Source organism: Stenella coeruleoalba (assembly GCF_951394435.1).
Source record: "Stenella coeruleoalba genome assembly, chromosome: 6".
Taxonomy (NCBI): Eukaryota; Metazoa; Chordata; class Mammalia; order Artiodactyla; family Delphinidae; genus Stenella; species Stenella coeruleoalba.
Window position 1 is genome coordinate 4,723,982 of NC_137151.1, and position 14,717 is coordinate 4,738,698.

Genomic DNA, 14,717 nt, shown 5'->3' on the forward strand with positions numbered 1-14,717 from the left:
CATTCTGAATCCCGCCCCCCTTTCTCTGCAGTGTATAAATACAGCTACCGCAGCAATAAAAGTTTGAGGCTTGATCAGGATTCTGTCTTGCCTCCATTCTTTCGCGTCTCCTGCCCTTCCCCCTTTTTTCAACCCCCACAGGTTCCTCCTCGGACTCACAAGGATTTGTCCTGCTGGTCGGGACTCCCGGGGACGCCCGGGGCCGTACACAATTGGCGCCCAACGTGGGGCTCGAGGAACGGATCCTGACGGAGGTAGCACGCTTACGAACGCCTGGCCAGGCACCCACTGAGCCGCCGCGAGACTTACTCGAAAGTGCAGCTTGATTAGGTCCCCGGAGGACTGGCCGCCCTTCGGCAGTCGTGACCTGAGGATAAGGTAAGCGGAGCTATAAATATGGGACAGGAATCGAGTTCCCATGAACTCTTTCTTCAGGGGATCGAGGATTCCCTCAAGATGCGGAAGATTAAGGCTAGAAAAAAAGATTTGCGTGAATTTTTTATGTTCTTGTCTGATGTTTGCCCATGGTTCCCACAGGAAGGGACAATAGATAAAAAATGCTGGAATCGTGTAGGAAATTGTTTAAATGATTATTATCAAACCTTTGGGCCTTCTAAAGTGCCTGTGACTGCATTTTCGTATTGGAATTTAATTAGGGAGATTCTCATGGGTCATTTTTTTGACCCCGATGTCCAAAAGGTTGTAGAGACCGGGGAAACAATTCTTAAAGCAGCCTCTCGTCTCCATTCAGCTTGTCCATCCGTTACCATTGATATGGGTTCAAATGAAGAGTTCCCAAAAATTCCAGAAACCGGTCATCATTATCCCACAGATGATAAAGTTATCCCAAAGATTTATCCTTCCCTTACTGCTATTAAGGGTGATCCCAATGATGACCAGCTTTCCCCCCAAGATCAGGAAACTCTCGATGAGCAGGCTGCTCGTTATCATCGCAATGATGATCCCTGGGGATTCCCCCTTTTGAAGCCTCCACCATCTTATAATACTCCTCATCAGATGCCTGCCTTTAGCGCCCCTGCTCCCATTGCCCCCCTGATTGATCCCCTTCGACAGGCTAAGATGGCCTTAACCCAGGAAATTTCCTCTTTGAGAGATGTTTTACAACAAAAACGGGAACGCTTGGATCTCCTAAAGGAGCTTAAGGCCCTTGAGGTGGAGCTTACTTCTTTTAATGTCTCGAACGGTCCCAATAAACCCCTGCTTCGACAAAAACCAGGATCCATTAAGTTAGCCTTCCCTGCTACTCGCAGTCAAAATTTACCCACTCAAGGTGAAATTCAAGCTGAAGATAGTGAGGAAGGGGAAGAGGAAGAGGGAGAAGAATCTCCTGAACCTGATGAGGGACCAGATATTCATAATTCTTCTGGGGGCGGCCCTTTTGAACATAAATATCGCCGCCTCAATTTAAAACATATAAAAGATTTAAAATCTGCTGTCAATAATTATGGGCCCACAGCCCCTTATACATTGGCAATCTTGGAGGGATTAAGCGATCGCTGGCTGACCCCAAATGATTGGCTTACCCTGGCTCGGGCCACCCTTTCTGGGGGAGATTTTGTTTTATGGCGCACTGAATTTGCAGAAAATTGTAGAGAAACTGCCCAAAGAAATGCTGAAAACAGAACTTCCCGATCATGGACCCGAGATAAATTACTTGGCCGTCCCCCCTATGAATCCAATGAGTCTCAGGCTGCTTTTCCCCCTGGTTTGTTGGCTCAAATACAACATGCTGGCCTTAAGGCCTGGCGCCGTCTTCCGCCTAAGGGTTCGCCCACAACTTCCTTGGCAAAAATTCGCCAGGGACCAGAAGAGCCTTATTGTGAGTTTATTAGCCGCCTCACGGACGCCGCCGAGCGTGTAGTGGGTGATAGTGAAACTGATAATGCCTTTGTTAAACATTTAGCTTATGAAAATGCCAATCCGGCCTGCCAAGCTGCCCTTCGGGCTCATCGTGGTGGTAGCCTGGCTGATTACATTAAGTTGTGCTCCGGAATTGGTCCCTCCCATTCTGTTGGTCTTGCGATTGGAGCTGCTCTAAAAGATTTTATTAAAGATACATCCGTCCTAGATAAACAACAAAAAACTTGCTATAATTGCAAACAACCTGGACATTTTGCCCGGGATTGTTCATTACATAGACAAGGACAGTCATTAAAGGCTAACCCACAACAACCCCAATATCAATCCCGGGCTCCTCCCACCACTGTTTGCCCTCGTTGTAAAAGAGGCAAACATTGGTCTTCAGAATGTTTTTCAAAAACGGATATAAATGGCCAATTGCTCCCCAAAAAACAGGGAAACTTTTCACGGGGCCAGCCCCTGGCCCCTTCCTTGGAACCAAACCAAGGGGCAATTCGGTTTGTTCCTCAAAAATCTGGACAAGTTCCCTGCACCCAGATGTTGGCTCCCTCTGTCGAGCCACACCCGGAAGCGCAGGATTGGACCTCTGTGCCTCCACCGACTCAATATTAGTCCCAGAACAAGGAGTACAACCAATTCCCACAGAAGTTTATGGCCCCCTGCCCCCAAATACTTTTGGTTTAATTTTAGGAAGAGGTAGTTCCGCTTTGGCTGGCCTCCAAATTATACCTGGTGTTATTGATAATGATTATTCAGGTCAAATTACCCTTTTGGCATCTGCTTTACAAGGCCCTATATCAATCCCTAAAGGTCAAAGGATAGCACAGTTAGTATTGTTGCCCCTAAATTCTTTAAATAAGAGCCATACTAATTGTCCTAGAGCAGATGCTGCTTTTGGCTCCTCAGATGTTTATTGGGTCCAACAAATTACTCCTGAAAGGCCACTCCTAACCCTGTGGTTAGATGGAAAGAAATTTGAGGGTTTAGTCGATACAGGAGCCGATGCAACAGTTATTTCGGAAAAATATTGGCCCTCCTCTTGGCCTTGTACAGTGTCTATAACTCATTTACAAGGCATAGGACATTCTACCAATCCTAAACGGAGTTCTAAAGTTCTTACATGGATAGATACTGAAGGTAATACTGGACAGGTACAACCTTATATTTTGCCACATATCCCGTTGAATCTTTGGGGACGTGACATCCTGTCACAATTAAAGTTAATCATGGCCAGCCCCAATGAGGTGGTGACCCAACAAATGCTAAACCAAGGGTTTCTACCAGGCTTAGGCTTAGGAAAAAATAATCAGGGTATTACACGACCTATTTCCCTGGCATCTAACATAAATCGCCAGGGCCTAGACAGTTCGCCTTTTTCTTAGCGGCCATTGACCTTCCTGTGCCCCATGCGGACAAAATACGATGGAAAACTAATGATCCCGTTTGGGTGGACCAATGGCCTCTAACAGAAGAAAAACTTACAGCTGCCACAAAGTTAGTGCAGGAACAATTGGCCGCTGGACATTTAGAAGCCACTACTTCGCCATGGAATACCCCTATATTTGTGATAAAAAAGAGATCTGGCTCATGGCGACTTCTCCAAGATCTTAGGGAAATTAATAAAACAATGTTTACTATGGGAGCTTTACAGCCTGGCTTGCCTTCTCCTATTGCCATTCCAGCTGGCTATTTTAAAATCATTATTGATCTTAAAGATTGCTTTTTTACTATCCCTCTCCATCCTCAGGATAGAGAGCGTTTTGCATTTAGTCTCCCAGTAATTAATTTTAAAGGCCCAATGCCACGTTTTCAATGGAAGGTCCTCCCGCAGGGTATGGCCAATAGCCCCACCTTATGTCAAAAATTTGTTGCACAAGCTGTAGACCCTCTTAGGGCTCGTTGGCCTGGTATCTATATCATTCATTATATGGATGATATTCTTTTGGCTGGAAAATCAACTGATGAACTCCTTAAGTGTTATCAAGATTTAAAAGATAATCTTGCTTCCTCTGGCCTTCAAATTGCTTCAAATAAGTTACAATTAAAAGATCCATACTATTATCTTGGTTTCGAATTAAACAAAAAAATAATTACCACTCAAAAGATACACATACAAGTATCACATTTGCAAACCCTCAATGATTTTCAAAAATTTTTGGGAGATATTAATTGGCTACGACCGTATCTTAAACTTACTACGGGAGAGTTAAAACCCTTATTCGAAACTTTACAAGGGCCATCAGATCCCTTGTCACCCCGTAGGCTGACTAAGGAGGCTAAAAATTCTCTTCAATTAGTAGAAAAGGCCATTAGATGTCAACAGATTACCTTTTTAGATTATGGTCGTCCCTTTAGTTTGATTATTTGTGCCACTGCACATACACCCACTGGAGTCCTATGGCAAGATCATCCCCTCTTGTGGATACATTTGTCCGTATCTCCTAATAAAGTGCTTAAGACCTACCCTTCCTTAGTAGCACAGGTTCTTACTTTGGGCAGAGAAAAAAGCCGTCAATTTTTTGGCAGAGATCCTGATCATTTGATTCTCCCCTATACCAAAGAAGAGCTTGGTTGGTTATTACAAACTGATGATAAATGGCTTGTTTCCTTATCCTCCTTTCAGGGTAATATTGATAATCATTATCCACCTGATAAGCTCCTTCAGTTTGCTAGAAAACATCTGTTTATATTTCCCAAAATCACTTCTGCTGTTCCTCTGGGAGATGCTACCCTAGTATTCACTGATGGATCATCATCCGGTGTTGCTGTATTTGTTATAAATAATCAGCCCTATAGGGTACAGTCCCCCTTTTTATCAGCACAACTTGTTGAGCTTTTTGCCATTCTTCAGGTTTTTGAGATGTTACAGAATATCCCCTTTAATTTATATACGGACAGCTCATATATAGCTTTGTCCGTCCCCCTTTTAGAAACTGTTCCATATATTAAACCCTCTTCCAATGCTGTTCCCCTTTTTCAACAACTTCAAAGTCTTATACTTCGAAGACAAGCGCCTTTTTTTATTGATCATCTTAGGGCTCATACAGATCTTCCTGGACCCCTCTCTCAGGGCAATGATTTAGCTGATAAAAATGCCCGCCTGATGTGCACCGTAACCTCTGATTCTGTTTCTCAAGCTACTCAATTTCATCAGCTACATCATGTTAATGCACATACTCTTCGCTTAATGTTTAAGCTTACTCGAGAACAATCAAGACAAATTGTAAAAAATTGTCCAGGGTGCGTTACATTTTTACCTCTTCCACATCTTGGGGTAAACCCAAGAGGTCTATTACCTAATGAAATCTGGCAGATGGATGTTACCCATCTTGCTAAATTTGGAAAATTAAAATTTATTCATGTGTCCATTGATACCTTTAGCGGCCTTATATATGCCTCCCTTCAGGGAGGAGAAGCCACAAAAAACATTATTTCACATGTGCTCCAATGTTTTACAGTTTTAGGCAAGCCTCAAATAATTAAAACAGATAATGGGCCTGGGTATACCTCCCAGGCTTTCCAAGATTTTTGCACCCGGCTTCAAATAAAACATCTTACGGGAATTCCATATAACCCCCAGGGTCAAGGCATAGTAGAAAGAGCCCATCAAACCCTTAAAAATACCATTTCCAAGCTTAAAAATAATGATTTAACTGCTACAAAAAATTCCCCAAAAAATATTCTTAGTCATGCCCTGTTTGTAATTAATTTTTTACAATTAGATAATAATGGTAGATCTGCCGCCGATCGCCTTTGGCATCAAGAAACTAAAAATCAATATGCACAAGTTATGTGGAAAGACCCTTTGACCTTTAAATGGCATGGACCCGATCCACTCCTCATCTGGGGGAGGGGATCCGCATGTGTATATAATACCAAAGAAGGTGGAGCACGCTGGTTGCCTGAGCGCCTTATTAAACCTATAAGTTCTATAAAGTAATAAATTTTATCCAGGGCCCTTTTCCCTGAGATTGTATTTCTTTTTCTTTTTCAGAAAAAGATGGAGACCCTCCTAATATTGAAAGAGCGGCAGAGACGACATGAGCTATCCGTTGTGACCCTGATCCTGTCATCTTTGCTGGTTGTTGGACAGGCTGAAAGCACTCCCCACTTGCCTCAAAATTTAACCTGATACATTACCATCGCCTCGCCATTACAGAAGCAGAACCAAAGGATGATTCTGGCTGCCCCTCCACTGGAGCGGCATGAAACAGAGACATGCCTACCCCCCTCTTTGATGGAGGGTATGGGTACCGAGTTGAGTGTGGCAGTAAAGCATGCACAAGGGAAAACGTGTATATATGTATATACAAGGTAATCTCTGTTATTCCCTGTGAGTATACCTGAATTATGATAGAGGTTGGTATCTAAACATTGTTTTTGGCTTTTAGTAGCTAAGATTATCTTTGGCTCTGCCTCTCCTCCCCAAAAGATACCAAGAGCCGATGAGTGTGGACACACATACCTTGTCCACGGGAGGATTCAGGTCACTACTCCCTCACTCGGTTAATGCCCACCTCCTTAAAAGAAATAAAAAGGGAGGAGATGTTGGGAGCCAAGAAGTTTTCGCCATTAGAAGATGGCCGACACCCTGCTTCTCTTCCTGATTTATGAGATAGAAGTTCGCGCCTAAAATGAAAGCCCGCGCACGCAGCACCAATGATGATTAGCCAAGTACTTCCCTCATTCTGAATCCCGCCCCCCTTTCTCTGCAGTGTATAAATACAGCTACCGCAGCAATAAAAGTTTGAGGCTTGATCAGGATTTTGTCTTGCCTCCATTCTTTCGCGTCTCCTGCCCTTCCCCTTTTTTCAACCCCCACAGGTTCCTCCTCGGACTCACAAGGATTTGTCCTGCTGGTCGGGACTCCCGGGGACGCCCGGGGCCGTACACAGTGAGGTAAGTGGGAGTCATCATTGTCAACCTTCTGGTTCCAACCATTCTAGGGCCTACGTGCTTGTGGGCAGCAAACTTTAATTTCTCCCACCTGGTGGGGGTTTCAGTATCTGCAAAACAGCTCAAATATATTGTTTTGTGTATTCCTTGAGAGGGAACCAGGACCCTGCTCCAAGGCTGCACTATTGTTTCTTGCCTGCTCCTCCCTTGTCTCTGCTTTCCCTCCCTTCCCTGATTAGCAACTGCTTGAACAGCCCTCTGGAAGTCAGGGAAGGTCTGGAGACTGAATGAAACTTATTTCCTGCAAATAAGAAACTGGGGACACAGAAAGGCTTTTGTGCCCAGGAGCCCCACAGGGTCCTGCTAAGTTTCTCTGGGAAGCCTCACTTATGAGACCCCAAACCAGGAACCTAGGCTAGCTTGGACCTCAATGCTCCTGACCTGGCTATCTTGTTTTTTCTTTTAATTAGAAAAAAATAATTTATTTTATTTATTTATTTTTGGCTGTGTTGGGTCTTTGTTGCTGCGTGCAGGCTTTCTCTAGTTGCGGCGAGCAGGGGCTACTCTTTGTTGTGGTGCACAGGCTTCTCATTGTGGTGGCTTCTCTTGTTGCAGAGCATAGGCTCTAGGTGTGCAGGCTTCAGTAGTTGTGGCACACGGGCTCAGTAGTTGTGGCTCGTGGGCTCTAGAATGCAGGCTCAGTAGTTGTGGCTCATGGGCTTAGTTGCTCTGCGGCATGTGGGATCGTCCTGGGCCAGGGCTCGAACCTATGTCCCCTGCATTGGCAGGCAGATTCTTAACCCCTGCACCACCAGGGAATGTAATAAGAAATATTTCTAATTAAAATATTAATAATAAATGGAAACATAGAAGAGGAGGTGTGTGTGTTCAGGGGACTGTGACCACTCTTCATGTTCCTCCTGGGTCTGGGGTTGTGGGCACATTGTTAAAACCCTTGTCAGTGAAGCCCACTGAGTGCATTGCTGATGTGAATTATGATCTTTACACTCTCCAGAACATATGCCCTCCGTGTCAGGGCAAGAACTGAGAAAATGTTCCTCATAAAAGAAGAGGAACTGCCACAAAGAGTTCATATCCTTTCTTAAGGTAAGAGGAGCAATGATAAATAGGAAAACGTTTTCAGATGGAAAATTATATTTTCATTCTTACTTCTTTCTGTTCAGAGTAAGGGATCTGGAGTAAATTCATTACAGGTGAACATATTTCTTTTCTAGATTTTTGATGAATTGTTAAAGCCCGAGGCCCTAGAGGGGCTCCACCTTTCCAGCACGTGACTTGGGCCTGGGCAATGCAAATCTTCCTTGGGTTCAGCTATGTGCTTTTTTTCTTAAATAAGCCCAAGTTTGGAGTGCACACCCCCGTGTCAGAACTGAGCACCTATGGGAATGTGGTTGCTGCAGGCACTGTGCTTGGACCTCAGTGTGAGCTAAAGAGGGCAGCCACTCAGAACATCACTGGCAGGAGAGCAAGAAGGCGCAGCCCCTCAGGAGACGGCAGGAGCAGGCAGGTGCAGGCGGGGAAGCCCTGCACACGAGTCCTGAGGGAGGACCCCCTGGCTGCCTGGACTTCTTGGGGCTCCACATCGAGAGCACAGGGGAGGCCTCAAGGATGCCAGTACCAGCTTATTGTATGTCTCCCAGCCTCTCTGTCTTTGAGACTCTCAGGCCAAGGCAAGGGTGAAGGGAGAAAGCAAACACCAAGTGACGAGTCTTGCTCCTGGCTGGAGGCTGGAAGCAAGTCTCACAGGAGCCCAAGGGATCCAAATCAAAACAACAGTCTCTGACATCTTGTACTTAAAGGTAACATTTTGTATGAAGTTGTTTTCACCACATGCTTGTCTTAATAGAAACAAAATTTTCTTTTAGAGCTAAGCAAAATTGACATGTCCCCAAATTGACATGTTATTCTTTGTAATAAATAAATAGAACAATAAACAATAAATAAATAAAAACAACAACAAAAGGGTGGGCTTATTTGATTGACCCTCGTAGACAGCTGTGGGATTGGGGACTGGGAAGATGCATTTGTCTCAGCCAGAGATGGTTACGACTCATCAAGGGAGCCCTCCTGTTCTGTACTGAGTCTCAGCTGACTCTTACTCTCCCAAGTCTTCTGTTTCAGTTAAGCACACCACTCTCTGTCTGGGAGGGCAGCTGGTTATTCCCTCCCAGAGCCTTTCTGCTTGTCGTTCCCCACCCATGCCCAGTCCCAGGACTCCACAACCCCACCTTCTCCAAGAAACCTTCTTACACGTTGAGCTGTGTAGCATTTATTATCTGAAGAATTCAGCGTATTGCCTCATGGTATGCTGTGTTCTATTCTACAGTCGCCTTACGCAGGGCTCATAGGCAGCAAGTGATAGGCCAGATTCAAAGCTGGGTGTGCCTGGCTGAGAGCCCATGGCTCATCCTTTGCAGAGAGACAGCCCCTAGCTCTAAGCTTCCTGTCTTACCCAGACATTCGGTCATCTTCTCACCAAGTCTTAATCTGCCCATGATAATGTTCTGCTGTTTGTGAGTCTGGTCCCTGAGAAGGTATTTGGAAATACTCAAAGATTCTTAAGAAAGACCTCAGAGACAATATAATCAGACTCACTGCCTTTTTTAAAAAAATCTTTTATTCTTTTTTTTTCTTTTGTAGCATTATCTCATTTTTTTATTATTTTTTAAATTTAATTTTTATTTTACATTGGAGTATAGTTGATTTACAATGTTGTGTTAGTTTTAGGTGTACAGCAAAGTGGATCAGTTATACATATACATATATCCATTCTTTTTCAGATTCTTTTCCCATTTAGGTTATTACAGAGTACTGAGTAGAGTTAGAGTTCCCTGTGCTATACAGTTGTCTATTTTATATATAGTAATGTGTATAAGCTACCAAAGGGGAACAGTTGGAGGGAGGGATAAATCAGGAGTTTAGGATTAACATATACTGAGTCCCTCATTTTTTAGAGAGGACACCGAGCACCGGGGTGGCCACACATTAGCTCTGTCAGAGCCTGGTTACAGTGGGTCTCCTGCTGGCTTCTGCATTCAGCCAAGCTGTGGAGTCTCAGAGTGAGGGCAGGCGCGGGAAGGCAAGAAGGGCTGGGGTTACAGGCGAGCGTGCCTGCCTCCACCCAGTGCTGACAAAGAGGGGCAAGACCCCTCAGAGCAGGAGCCCCACCCAACACCTCGCCTGCTACACCCCTGCTCTGCCCCCCAAGCACCGGCTTCCTATCTTCCTGAAACCCAGTCCTCCCAGGGAAATACGGGTGCTGGGCAGACACTCTTGGCTTTATTTGCACAAAAGAATCTTCTTTACTTAGTTCCATTTCCAAATGCTCTTGAGAAAATAACATCACTTCTGGTGCACTTTTGGTGGGGACGTGTGCACACAGAGGAGGGCTGCATCTTCCCTCCAGCGCCCATTCCCAGCCCCCTGGGCCTGTCTCTAACCCCAGGAGCCTGGGACTTGAATCTCCTTTGAGTCCTCTTCCTTCAGGTCACCTCCAGACCCTTCCAGTCACAGTCAGGGGTCGGCCTCTCACAAGACACCACCCCCTCCCCCGCCCCCACTTCTCTCCTCTCTTCCGTGGTCCAGACTGTATTCTACCCGTACAGGGGATCATCTCCCAAATGGCCCAACTTGCTCAGCCATCCTATACTCCTTAATGCTGAGGCCAACCTTTATAAGATATAATTTTGATCACGTCATTTAATTTTCTTTATCAAAGATATTTAGCAATTCCTTGTTGTCTGAACAATGGAGCCCAGCTTTGCAGGCTCCCATCTCTCACACGTGCAGCATGCTTCTCGGGGCCTGTGGCCTGGAGGACTTCTCATACGAGGGCAGGAGACGGGGACCACAGGCTTGCTTCCAGTCTGCTCAGCGACATCCATGCTGTGTGACCTGTGCAGGTCCCTTGACCTCCCTGGACTCAGTGTCCTCATCTGTGACACTCGCCTTACAGCTAGGCTGCTATCCTCCCATGGACCGTAGAGCTGGAAGTGCTTCCCACACGCAGACGGCCACTCTGCAGCCCTGAGCCCTCTCACCTCCTGACGCTAGTCTCTGCTCTGTTCATGTCCCTTGCCTGTCCTCCAGTCTCACTTGTAAGCGCTTCCCAGCATTTGCACTTTTAAATTTGTTAGGCTGCCTGCCTTTGTCTCTTATCTAAAACCTCCCTCAGCGGCCAATATCCGTGTCCATACTTGTGTCCGCCTTGGTGACCGCAGGCCAGGCCCCACCCATGGAGGCCCTGCAGGCAGTCTCCCTGCCCCACCTCGGGTGCCGAGCTGTGCTCCCGGCCCCCTGGATTAGTGCGCATTCAGACATCAGCTTTGTCTTATCCCCAAAGCAGGGGCAGTGCCTCATTCATGAGCAGGGGCTAAGTTATTCCCATGGTGTGAGTGCTCTGAAGGGAAGATTATTCTCTTTCACTTACCTCCAGATGTCTGACACGGTGCCTGGAGCTCAGCCAGTGCTCACAGGATGCAGTAACTGAGCAGCATGTGGGCCAAGGGAGGGAGCCTGGGGTTTTGCAGGCAGCTGACTCCAAACACCCTCTGCTCCTTCCCAGCCTGGATCGTGACAGGCTACTAAGTAGCTCTCCGTGCCTCACTGGCCACATTGTTTAAACAATAGGGAGATTTGCTATTCTTTGGGCTGCTGGGAGGAATAATGACATAACCTAGGAGAGGCACCTAGCCCCAGACGCAATCCTTATCCCTTCAGGTCCTGCCTCTAGGTGGTCATGGCTGCCTGGGGGTTCGTGGGAAGGTTTCTGGGGCCAGGTCTGGAATATGGAGAAAGGTGGAGTGGTGATATGTGTGCCCCATACCTGCATGTATCATTTCCCTCTAGAACAACACCGTTGTAACAGCTCAGAAAAAATGGTGTTTGTGGTTCTTCTCCTGGGGAGAATGAAGGGGAGCCTGACAAAGACTCTGTCAGGCTTTCACTCGCTTTGCGTCTGAGTCTCCCTGTTCTGTGGCCCTGCCGTCCTCAATGTCAGAATAGATTGTCTAGTTAATCAGTTATGGGAAGGAGGGCTAGCAAAGGAACTGGGTGCCACAGATTGACAAGGAGAGAGGAATTATTCACTTTGCAACTAGTTGCTTGGACATCTTGTAGAAACAGGCTCGGGCTTTCTCCCAGCTTTGCAGCCCACACCGGTCCATTAGGAAGGGAAATGTGTGTGTAGATTATGAAATATTGATTGCCTATCTTCCTTGACATTTTAATTGCATTTCAGAGAACACTGAGCTGCCATAAATGTGGGGCAGTCTGGTTTCCCTCTGTCCCCAGGGGAACAGGGAATCTGGAGAACTAAGAATGCAGAAAGCAACCTTATAAATAAACTAGAGGAATTATAGTGAGGACAGCATGGCCTGGCTGGCAGCAATACTGGAAACCTGAATACGAGGAAGCTGGTTTCTTGGATACGGGAGACAAATGGAACCAGCTTTCTGGTGTGAAGAGATTCAAGGTATGTCTGAGGCACACGTGCTCATTCTTGGACACCCCAAAGGTGTGGAGGCTGCCTGAGCACAGGGTGGGTGGTGAACCTGGGGCCCCAACCCAGCGGTCATCAGGGCAGACCAAGCAGAGGGCAGCAGTCTCCAGTGGGAACCAGACTTCCCGGAGCCGAGCGGGCCCCGCGGGAGGCAGCGGTGGGAGAGAACCCTGAAGGGCTGCGGAGTCTCGGGCTAACGGGGAAACATAGACATGGCTTCTGTTGTGCTGGGAGAATATGTGCTGCTGTCTGGGGAGACGTGGGTTTGCAACTGTTTGCAGACAGGAAAGAAGCAGGATGCTTCGTAATCACGGAGAACGAAGGCCTGCTGCATCCTTGGAGCCGGCAGTACATGTGCATGCTTCTGGGAGCACCTTCCGTCTTGCCGCTGCATCAGTGCCATTTGAGGGTTCTAACCCAACACCCCCCCCACGCCCCCCGCCAAAAGAGGACTGCATTGCTGTTTTAAACAGTAGAAAAATGAGCCTAGGGTAGTAAATTGAAGATGACTAAGTGAAGTGCTTCCAGGAGCTGCCCCAAGTGTTCAGAAAGCTTCCCCAGCCCCCTCCAGGCCACGTGGTCTCTCCAGGCTCTGACTGAGGGCTGCAATCGCTGGCTCCATTTGCTCCGCGTCTGTCATTTTCTGCTTTGGGATTTGTTTTGTGCGGGCGTCTTCTACAGCTATTTAACTTTTTGTGAGTTGCACATCTCATCTTTCTATCTGTGTTGCAAGTGCCTCGGAGTAGTGGCTGCACCACGTGCTTTAGAATCAACATGCGATCTCAATTCCTGAAAGGGGCTGTTCTCACTGGGTTTTACTTTGCTGGTGAGGGAACCGGCCTGAGAGTTTAAAGGAGTCCTCTGAGGCTACCCGGGGTGTGGGGCAGGCTGCTGCAGAGATGAACTGGTGTCAACACTGGGCTGCACAGTGAACGCTGGTGGTGCTTCCTTTCTTTCCTTCCTCTACTCAAAAAATTTATTGCCATTAATAATCATGTCGTAACCAGTGATACTATTTTCTTGGGTAGACTCAATTTTATATATATATCGTTACATTCAATAAAGTATTTCACGTATGAGATAAATTTTGCACTTACCAAACAAAGTATATTTTAACTTGTCATCTCTGCTCTTTCACTGTTTTAAATTTTCCAGACAAATGTAAACACCATGTGCTTACATAGGATGACAACATTAGAATTTCTCTAGTTTTGTGTACTGGCCTTTGTGCTGCCACTGATTATTTTAAATGTGCTGTCCAAACACAGGCTATGAAGTACCATAGGGGCTGAAGTTGCAAACTTCTCCCCAGGAGAGTTTGGAGGACTCACGTCTTACGATTGACATACAACTCACTGGTAACTGAATTGGTGTGTGTTGGGACATACTCTGAATCAACCTGCATGTAGAATACAATGTTTATTTAAGGATAAGTCATAAAAAATGTGCTAACTTGAGGCTAACATTTATATTATTAAAACTCACCATAAGATTTTTCGAAGGAGAGGCATGTTATCACTGACATTCTTCAGAATGGAGATAATAAAAAGCAGATCGACTTTTAGTGAGTTATTATTGTTTTACAGTCCTCTACTGACAGTGCACCCCCATTGTCTATACTTGGAGAGGGATGCTCCCACCGTCCCACCACCCTGTTGCTACAAATGGTTTGTGAAAACAACTATATTTTGCCAGAGACACCATAAGGGCTTCCCTGGTGGCACAGTGGTTGAGAGTCCGCCTGCCGATGCAGGGGACGCGGGTTCGTGCCCTGGTCCGGGAAGATCCCACATGCCGCAGAGCGGCTGGGCCCGTGAGCCATGGTCGCTGGGCCTGCGCGTCTGGAGCCTGTGCTCCGCAACGGGAGAGGCCGCAGCAGTGAGAGGCCCGCGTACCGCAAAAAAAAAAAAAAAAAACTCACCATAAGATTTTTCGAAGGAGAGGCATGTTATCACTGACATTCTTCAGAATGGAGATAATAAAAAGCAGATCGACTTTTAGTGAGTTATTATTGTTTTACAGTCCTCTACTGACAGTGCACCCCCATTGTCTATACTTGGAGAAGGATGCTCCCACCGTCCCACCACCCTGTTGCTACAGATGGTTTGTGAAAACAACTATATTTTGCCAGAGACATGGGTCTCCAAACACTCACTTTTCTCCTGGGCCAGCTGTGTCTACCCATCAGCTTCCTTACAGATGGAATAACAGTTAGCAGATGAATGCTTGCTATTAGATTTTGGCCCTAACACCCTAAATGGAATCACAGAGAATGTGACTGGGCCCCTGGAGGCTTCCTGTCTAGATCAGAGGGGCTGTAGATCCTAGAGTAAAATCAGCTGAATGAACCACTTTTTCAACTACCTGGACACGTGCATCTTTCAACTCTGCTGGCCAGGAACCTGCTGACCCTGGCAAA

General features: G+C 46.4%; 1 long non-coding RNA gene across 1 annotated transcript; it reads left to right on the plus strand.

The window, feature by feature from the left end:
- The first annotated feature begins 6,653 nt into the window (after positions 1 to 6,653).
- On the plus strand, positions 6,654 to 8,791 carry LOC307188040. Its single transcript, XR_013828792.1, has 3 exons — positions 6,654 to 6,780; positions 7,793 to 7,884; positions 8,013 to 8,791. It is a non-coding gene; the product is annotated as an uncharacterized lncRNA (long non-coding RNA).
- Positions 8,792 to 14,717: the final 5,926 nt, after the last annotated feature.